The sequence below is a fragment of the Myotis brandtii genome, unplaced genomic scaffold, assembly GCF_000412655.1.
Source record: "Myotis brandtii unplaced genomic scaffold, ASM41265v1 scaffold127, whole genome shotgun sequence".
Classification (NCBI taxonomy): Eukaryota; Metazoa; Chordata; class Mammalia; order Chiroptera; family Vespertilionidae; genus Myotis; species Myotis brandtii.
The window spans coordinates 983,365-993,889 of NW_005354464.1; the positions used below are offsets into that span (position 1 = coordinate 983,365).

The 10,525-nt window shown below is 38.5% G+C and overlaps 1 pseudogene; it reads right to left on the reverse strand.

Annotated features, from left to right (window-relative positions):
* Positions 1-218: 218 nt before the first annotated feature.
* LOC106724956 lies at positions 219-938 on the reverse strand (annotated as a pseudogene).
* Positions 939-10,525: the final 9,587 nt, after the last annotated feature.

Sequence of the window (10,525 nt, forward strand, 5' to 3'; positions counted from 1 at the left end):
CCAGCAGTGAACGAGGGTTCCTCTTTCTCCACATCCTCACCAGCACTTATTGTTTGTTGATTTGTTGATGATAGCCATTCTGACAGGTGTGAGATGGTACCTCATTGTCTTTTTGATTTGCATCTCTCGGGTGATTAGTGACTTAGAGCATGTTTTCACATGTCTCTTAGCCTTTTTTATGTCCACTTTCGAAACGTGCCTATTTAAGTCATTTGCCCTTTTTTTTTGGTCCCAAATCAATACAAGGCTTTTATTGTACATATTTATAGTTTTACAAACAAGTGTGACAAATCTTTCAGCATCTCGGTGTTTCTATAGCTGGACAACTTAGATCTCATTAATCAGCCTGCTGAACTGTTCCTTTTTCAGAAACATAGATACCATCCAAAAATTTTCTTATATCCTTGTTTTTAACTGTTGTGGCTTGCTGAATCAAAGCAGCTGAAGTTGATACAAGTTCAATGTCATTTCCTTCAAGAATCAACTCATCTTTCTGGGCTTGAGATACTGAACAAGCAATGCCTGACCTCATCCAAACTCTGCAGATGTATTTTTCGCCCAAGAAATTTCTAATTTCAACAAGAGAACCATTCTCCTGAATAACGATGTTGATGGGGAAGGGAGCGTACACAGACCTCATCTTGTAACGGAAGCCCAGTGTAACTCCCTTGATCATGTTCTGTACATGACGGCAGATAGTGCGAACTGTGGCCAGTTCCTTTCTGTTTCCCCACCATTTGTCAACCTGGAGCCTCTTCTTTTTCTTTCGGAGGAGACTGAACTCTACATTGATGTGATTGAAGTCCCTCCGCAGGGTGCCTCTGGGGTCCTTCACAATAACTGTGCGCCCCTTCAGAGTGATGTCCACATTTTCTGGGATGTCCAGTCTGATTGCTGAGAATGGTCTTCATCCTCGCAGTAGATGCAGCAAAGAGGAAGCGTCTCCATTTGCCCATTTTTTGATGGGATGGTTTATCTTCTTTTTGTTAAAATGTATGAGTTCCCTATAAATTTTGGAGATTAGGCCCTTATCAGATATTACATTGGCAAATATGTTCTCCCATGCAGTGGGCTTTCTTGTTGTTTTGTTGATAGTTTCTTTTGCTGTGCAGAAGCTTTTTATTTTGATGTAGTCCCATTTGTTTATTTTCTCTTTAGTTTCCAATGCCCTAGGATCTAAGTAACTCTTTACCTACTATTCTCCCATACTTGTATCTCATACCTCATATTCTAGTGCCCATCCAGATACAAAATTTATTTGCCTCTGAAGACCAGCCTCGGTGATTATGCACGTAGTAGTTCCTGTTTCTACAACCCTCTCAGAGGACAACCTACTTCCCAGGATTTCTGTCGCACGTACCTCTGTCATTCAGCTGCCTCACCTGATTACAAGTACATGCTAGTTTTGGTAACATCCCCATGAGGGTTTAGCTACCTGCTTCTTCCGTTGATTGACATGTTAGAGACTTATCTTCAGACTCAGTTTTGAGAACAGTGGCTTTGTAATATAGCTTGATATCTGGTATTGTGATCCCTCCAACATTGCTCTTTTTTCTCAGGATTGCTGTGGCTATTTGGGGTAATTTTTATTTCATATAAAGTTTTGGAGAGTTTGTTCTATGTCTGTGAAATATGCTGTTGGTATCTCAATGGAGATTGCACTGAATTTATAGTTTGTTTTGGGTAGTATGGACATTTTAATGATGTTGATTCTACCAATCCATGAACACGATATATTCTTCCATTTGTTTATGTCTTCCTCTATCTCTTTTTTCAAAGTTCTGTAGTTTTCCGAGTACAGGTCTTTTACCTCCTTAGTTAAGTTTATTCCTAGGTATCTTAATTTTTTTTTGTTGCAATGGTAAATGGGATTGTTTTTTTTTTTTTTCTTTCTGTGAGTTCATTATTGATGTATAAAAAAGCCATAGACTTCTGGGTGTTAATTTTGTATGCTGCTACATTGCCAAATTCATTTATTTAATCTAGTAGTTTTTTTTAATGGAGTCTTTTGGGTTTTCTATGTTAGGAATTCGCATGTCATCTGCAAATAATGACAGTTTTTCTTCTTCTTTTTCAATTTGGATGCCTTTTATTTCTTCTTCTTGTCTGATCACTATGGCTAGCACTTCTAGTATATGTCAAATAGGAGCGATAAGAGTAGGCATCCCTGTCTTGTTCATGAGATGGAATTCTTTACAACAGGTCTATTGTTTGAGTTTCAGATTCAACTTTTAAACATCTTCCTAGGAACATATATACTAACCTATAGGATTGTCTATATAATAGTTAATATGGGGATATTCAGAAATCACACAAGACAGCTTCCAGAGGAACCAAAACTCACTTTATATTAATATAATTAGTAAGAGGATTATTTTCCAATTTCTTGCCTAATAGGAAAAAAATCTATAAATGGGGAGTGATGCATTTGGGAGAGTAGTTTTATTTTGTGCTCTGACACTATAGACAATATTAGATTTTGAAGTGGTTCTGTGAGTTGTGTGTAGTTGTGACAGAGATTCTGAGCATAGTAGAATTACAGGATATTTTTAGAGCTAGATATAAATTCAGAGATTACTTAAACCAATCATCTCACTTTTCATATTAGCAATTTTAGCTGTGATTTATTTTTCTAAATACTGATAAGAAAATGACCCCAAAATGAACATCTTCCCAATTGTATACCTACTCTTAAAATATTCACCTGGGCCCTGGCTGGGTGGCTTAGTTGGTTGGAGCATCATCTGGTACACCCAAAGGTTGTGGTTTGATTCCAAGTCTAGGCACATACTTAGGTTGCTGGCAGATCCCTGGTCAGAGTGTGTCTGGGAGGCAACAGATCAATATTTCTATCTTACATTGACCTTTCTCTTCTCTCCTCTCCTCTCCTCTCCTCTCCTCTCCTCTCCTCTCCTCTCCCCTCCCCTCCCCTTCCCTTCCCTCTCTCTCCACCCTGCTTAACTTAGCCGGGGTGTTCTTCCCTTCCCTTCCCTTCCCTTCCCTCTCCCCTTCAAATCAATAAACATAGCCTCAGTGAGAATTAAAAAATATATTCACCTGGTAGAGTAAATTGAACATCTCATGTTTATCAGATATTAAAGTAGTATACTTTAAAATATTTTCTTGAATTCTTCCTTAAAAAGAGCAAGTTTTATTATTTCCATTTTACAGAACAGTCTCTGAGCCATACTTGTTTAGATATCTTTGGAAACAACTTACTCTTTTTATGATATACTAAGTTAGAATTATAGAAAATCCCTCCATAAAAGGGCCATAATTAAAAACTATTTAAGTTCTGAATGCAGTTCCCTATAGGAACAATATTAGAAGTAGCAGAAATTCTCAGATTAGCCTACAAATTTTCAAACTCCCATCTGTACCTGGCTGCAGTTGTGCTCATTTCTAAAGAGAAGGCAAATTGCTGCTATCCTAGGACTTAGTAAGAGATTTTTCTGTTTGACATTTTGTTACTTGAGTAAATTAAGTAAACGAAGGGACGAGGCAGTGGAGGGAAATGTTTGGTGAAATTTCTGTTGTTACTCTTTCTTAATGTCTTCCATCTCATGACTTTTCTTTGTTACAAATATATGACTGGCATTTTCTTCTTATGCTTATTTAAAACAGGCTGGTGTGTTTATTTGTATATTTTTTTTCCAGAAATTGAACAGAGAATAGATAAGGTAGGAAGAAGAAGATATATCTGTATGAAATAGGTGGGCAAGAATTGGAAAAGTGTAGGGAAGGAAAATGTGAAAATGTTACTGCCTGAGATAGAGAACTTGAAGAGACGTGGCCTTTAACAGATTTGTAAACTAGCCACGAGGTGGCGCCATCATCCAAGGACAGCTTAGTTGCTTTTCAGGCTGTGCTGAAAGCTTGCTCTGGGTGCAAGAGTTATCATAGAGTGAAAAGAAGAAAGTAATGACCTTATTGCTTTCTGTTCATATGTAAGATGTGAAAATCTTAAGACACGCTTAGTGAATATTTATTAAATTGATAAGTCATGACTTATAAGTAAGCACCTTTCACCAACTTCAACTAGTCTTTTATTTCTCTTCCCTTTGAAAGGGGCTTCACTGTTTTAATTATCAATACATGAGTAAGATAAAAAATTTATAGTTGAAATCTCAGTAATTATTTTTATTGGATTGTTATTTTTATGAAACTTTATGCCCAACTTTTAAAAAGTAAAGGAGCTTTCATATCTAGAGAATACTTTTGTGAAAAACTGGGACACCATGCAAAAAGATATAAGCAAAAAGAACAGAAAAAAAAACTATGTAAAAATTAGAGATAACAAGAGGAAGAATATATAATTCTTGAAACTCAGATGGAAAACCAGTAGAGAGGTTTAGTGGTTGAGAGAGACTTAGTAAAAATGTGATTGTTGATGTCATTTGCCCTGAAAGCTACTGAAACTTGGGAAAGACCTGAGAAGATGTTTGCAGACTATTAAGAGGCAAACAGAGATTTTTCTAATGTGACAAAAGAGACTGGATAGATCTTGACTCATATTTAGACGAAATATATAAGTACCTCTTTGTAAGTCTCCAACTTTTTTGCTTATCAGAATATTGAAAATTTGTGTTTATTTTCACTGTAATTGGGGTGAGACATGGAAATACAATGTAGATATATAATAATTTATTTCATTTGTAATTTTGTGATGCAGAGTTTAAATTTGGCAAATGTTAACTTTTGAGCATTAATCTAACACTGAATCCTGCTTTACAAGTCAATGGGTAAATAGCAATTATACTTAGAAAATGATGAGAAAGAACTTTCAACAAAGGAAATAAAAGCTTTTGTTAGCATAAGGCCCTGAGTTTGTAGCTACTTGCCCAGACAAAAGATGAGCCCTCATTTAGGTTTCAATTGATCGCAGAGCAGACCATCAAAAAAAAGAAGGCCTTCTAAGGCAAGATAATACAACAGCAGGAAAAATTTAATTTTGTTCTTCTAACCTCATACTTTCTACACATTAGTGGCAACTCTTTAATAAAAACCACCAAGTATTCCCATTGCCTTCCAACTAATGTATTTCTTAAGAGTATTGTGATGAAGAAAAGACCCTGGATAGATGAGAAAGCTGTATGTCTAACCCTGACTTTTCTTCTGGGCCTCAAGCCCATCTATGCCCCTGTCTATTCAATGTCTCCACTTAGATGTGGCATTTCAAACATATTATAACTGATCCATCTTTTACCATCAAGCGTTTTGTTTTTTAAAAATATATTTTTATTGACTTCAGAGAGGAAGGGAGAAGGAGAGAGAGATAGAAACATCAATAATGAGAGAGAATCCTCCCACTGGTGATCATGCCAGCAACCAGGGACTGTGCCCTGACTGGGAATTGAACCATGACCTCCTGGTTCTGGTTCATAGGTTGATGCTCAACTACTGAGCGATACCAGCTGGGCACAAAGGTTTATTTTTTTTATTTAATTTTGTGGTTATATTTATTTATTTTTCAGCTTTTTGGATGGGCAGTGTTTTCTCTCCTTTTTGTGACTTTGTGCATGCCCTTCTTTTTCTCTGAACTATCACTACTGACCCCCACCCAAGCCCACCCTGGGGCTTCCATTTCCTAGGTTTAAATGCTTTGAGGTATCCTATATTTCTACCTGTACAGCTCTTATCACACCAATAACTTGTGAATATCACCCACTAGAGTTTAAGGTCTGTGATGGGAGGCCAAATTTACTTTATTTATTACTGTATCATCAGCAACCACCCATGCCAGTCTTATGTTAAAATCAATCATATTTGTTGAATACAAGAGAACTCAAGTTTCATACTTAAGGGAAAGAACGAGCATAGAGAAATCCAAGATGGCAATGAGTAGATGGATGTTACACTCACCTCCTCCCAGCACCAAACTGGAATTACAAAGGAAGCATAGAACAATAACCAACTGAAGACTAACTGAAGAGAAGTCTTATAACCAAGAATTTACGGAAGAAGCCAAACTGAGACGAGTAGGAAGGGCGTAGATGCAAAAAGGCGTGGGCCCAATCCCAGGGCCAGTGGCTGAGATCTTGGAGGGATAGCTTAGCTGAAAAAGTTCCACCTGCGGAGCATGGGGTTTCAGTCCCCACACCAGGTTCTTCAGTCCAGAGCACCAGAGCTGGAAAGAGATGCCCACATAACACCTGGCTGTGAAAATCAGCAGGGATTCTATCCATCAGGGAGAGACAGGAGCCCGATGCACAAAATCTCATTCACAGTTACTCACCTTGGCTTTGGCAGAGGAGAGCGGAGTGGACTAGAGGCATGCAAGGAGAGACTGGGGTTTGTGGCTCTGGGGAGAAAGCTAAAGGGATAGCCACCAAGACTCCCATGCTGAGTCACTCTCCTGCACCACAAACAACATCACTTCTTTTTTTTAAAAATTGATTTCAGAGAAGAAGGGAGAGGAAGAAATAGAAACATCAATGATGGGAGAGAATCATTGATCCACTCCTCCTGCTTGCCCCCTACTGGGGATCAAGCCCACAATCCAGGCATATGCCCTTGACCAGAATGGAACCCGAGACCCTTCAGTCTGCAGGCTGACACTCTATCCATCCACTGAGCCAAACTGGCTAGAGCAACAATATCATTCTTGAGTGGAGCCCCACCCCTTCCATATGGCATCAGCCTGGGGGAATGCAATAGCCCCACCCTCTCAACCCCACTCTGCAGAGTCAGCTGTCTGGGCTGGGGTATAAAAGTCTGAGCAGACTTAAGAGGTGTCAGTGACTGAGTTGTGTGGCTTTGGAATGGGGCAATTTATCCCACTTTCTTGTAAATTTGACTGGGGCCTCCCTTTCATGGGAGATTTGCTAATTTCACTCTCCAGGCTCCTGGCTGCCCCACCCTTCCAATGATTGGTGGCTCTGCCCTGCCGAGGTCTGGGCAGAATCTGGGACAGACTGAATTGTGTGGCCAGTCCCTGCACCCACCCCAAAGCCTGACTGGCACCTCCCCCTCTTCCAACTCCTGGTGGCCCTGCCCTGATGAGATGGGGCTCCTGATAGAATCTTGGACAGTCTGAATTGTGTGGCTCTAGTACAGGGGAAATTTTTGCCTTGTGCTTATAACCAATACAGAGTCCTCCCTTCACTCAGCCAAATCTTGGTCTGTTTGGGCCTGATAAACTCTTCTGGCTTCCCTTTGACAAACTCCCTAAGATTCCGCCCTACTACAAAGGTGTGTGAGCACCCAGCAGGTGGCAGCTAGACTTGGCATTCCCTGGGATTTTGGCCTCACGGTTCCACCCATCCTGGTTTCGCCCATCCCGGGTCCGTGAGGCCCCGTGGCTCTGTTGATCCCGGCCGGGAGGCCTCACTGCTCAGCCAGCTTCCAGCTGTTTGGCTTCGCTCCACCACTTGGAGCCTATGTATGCAAATTAATTGCCATCTTTGTTGGCAGTTAATTTGCATATCACCCTGATTAGCCAATGGGAAGCGTATCGGAGGTACGGTTAATTACCCTATTTGTCTATTATTAGATAGGATAGGTAGTACTGGAAGTCCTTGCTACAGCAATCAGACAAAAAGAAGAAATAAAAGGAATCCAAATTGGAAAGGAAGAAGTAAAACTGTCATTATTTACAGATGACATGGTACTGTATATAGAAAACATTAAAGATTCCACCAAAAATAATAGTAGAAGTGATAAAAGATTTCAGTAAGCAGGATACAAAAAAAAATCCAGAAATCATTTGCATTTCTATACACCAATAATGAACTAACAGAAAGGGAAACTAAGAAAACGATCCCATTTACAACTGCATGAAAAAAACCCAACCCACCTTGGAATAAATTTAACCAAGGATGTAAAAGACCTATACTTGAAAACTGATAAGACACTGAAGAAAGAAATTGAAGAAGATACAAATAAGTGGCAGCATACATCTTGTTTATATGGATAGGAAGAATTAACATCATTAAAATGTCCAAACTATCCAAAGCAATCTATATATTCAATGCAATTCCAATCAAGATACCAATGGCATATTTCCCAGAAATAGAACAAATATTCCAAACATTTATATGGAACCACAAAGGATCCTGAATAGCCACAATAATCTTGGGAAAGAAGAACAAAGTTGGAGGAATCATGCTACCTAATATCAAACTATACTACAAGGGCATAGTAATAAAAACAGCATGGTATTGGCCTAAAAGCAAACATAAATAAATGGAACTGAATAGAAAGCCCAGAAATAAACCCATGCCTTTATGGTCAATTAATATTTGACAAAGGAGGCAAGAACATAGAATGGGGTAAGACTATTCAATAAATGGTGTTGGGAAAATTTGACACATACATGCAAAAAAAAAAAGAAGAAAAAGAAACTAGATTACTTTCTTACATCATACAAAAGATAAACTAAAAATGGATTAAAGACTTAAATTTTAGACTACAAACCACAAAAATTTTAGAAGAAAACATAGGCGGTAAAATCTTGGACATTTCTTGTAAAAACTATTTTTTTCTGATATATCTTTTCTGGCAAAGGAAACAAAAGAAAAATTAAATAAATGGAACTACCAAACTAAAAAGTTTTTGCACAGTAAAGGAAACCATCAACAAAATGAAAAGACATCCCACTGAATGGGAAAACATATTTGCCAATGATACATCTGATAAGGGGTCAATATCCAAAATTTAATAAGAACTTATACAACTCAACACCAAAAAAACCCGACCCAATTAAAAAATGGGCAAAGGACCTTAACAGACACTTCTCCAAAGAGGACATATAGATGGCCAATAGACATATGAAAATATGCTCAATATCCCTAATCATCAGAGAAATGCAAATTAAAACCACAGGGAGCTATCACCTCACATCTGTCAGAATGGCTATCATAAATAAATCAACAAAAAACAGTGTTGGTGAGGATGTGGAGAAAAGGGAACCCTCATGCACTGTTGGTAGGAATGCAGAATAATGCAGCCACTTGTGGAAAGCATTATGGAGTTACCGCAAAAAAAGTTAAAAATAGAACCACCTTATGACACAATGATTGCACTACTGGGAATATATCTAAAGAAACCTGAAACACTGATTTGAAAGAATAGATGTATTCCTATGTTCATTGCAGCATTATTTACAATAGCCAAGATTTGGAAGCAGCCCAAGTGTCCATCAGTAGATGAATGGACTAAAAAGTGGTACATTAATACTGGAGAGTATTGTGCTAAGTGAAATAAGCCAGTCAGAGAAAGACAAGTACCACATGATTTCACTTATATGTGGAATCTAATGAATAAAATAAGCTAACAAACAAAATAGAAACAGACCTTTAGATACAGAGAACAGACTGACCGCTGTCAGTGGGCAAGGGTAGGGGAGTTGGGTGACAAAAGTGAAGAAACTAAGCAAACAACGACAACAAAAACCCCATCATAGACAACAGTATGGTGATTACCAGAGGGAAAGGGGACTCGAGGGAGGCAGAAGTGGGTAAAGGGGGTATAAATGGTGATGGAAGGAGACTTGGCTTGGGGTGGTGAACACACAATACAGTATATAGATGATGTATTATAGAATTGTACACCTGAAACCTATATAATTTTATTAACCAATGTCACCACAACAAGTTTATACAAAGAACTGACACCACACACACAATAAAGATTCAGCATAAACAGCATAGCAAATAAAAAAGTTAGTTCAGATTACCCTTGCTGTACCACCAGCCCCTCATTGCCCATGGAGAAATGGTAGGGTGGGTGGAAGCATGAAAAGAGAGAGGTTTGAGGTGATCATGGTGTGCATACAAATGAAATAGAAAATCAGCTTCTTTCTGGGGGGTAATGGAGCTTTCCCTAACTGCTCCCCCCTCTGCTTTCTCTCTCCAAATTCTCTCCCATTCTAATTACCACCAGCTGGAGCCACTTACTTCTAACCGTTTACATATTACTAAAGCATCTGTGAGAATGAAGCACTGTAAGCTTCAGATAGTACTAAACCAAATAAAAATATTTCCTGATTTTTGCTCCTATACCTTTTACAATAGATTACTCAGAGGGATGGGAAGAATGCCACAGATCAGATTATTTATCAGGTTATAAGAATCTACCCCCTGTGTCACACCCCAGGAACTGACCACATCTGGACTCATCCTGAATTGCATTTGCTACAGCATCATTACTTAATTTATGGATTTAAATTCCAAAAGGTTAAGGACATATATATGTCTGTTAACTGTCCTGGAAGAAACCAAAAGGGGGATTTATGAGGACCTAATTCATGCTAAAAACAGTTTTGTGAATTAGAGAGCTAGTGTCCAGCTTGTAGATTTGGACATTGAACATTGAAGATATTAAACTGTTCATTTATTAATTTTGGGGGGCTTTTTAACACTTTTTCCCCCCACAGATTGTGACCTCTGTAAGGGTCTTAGTTAGCTTGGGCTGCTATAACAAAAATACCATCGATTGGGTGGCTTAAATTACAAACATTTATTTCTCATAAAAAATCTACATATTATAATATCTAAGTATATATCTATCTATACCACCACCAGAC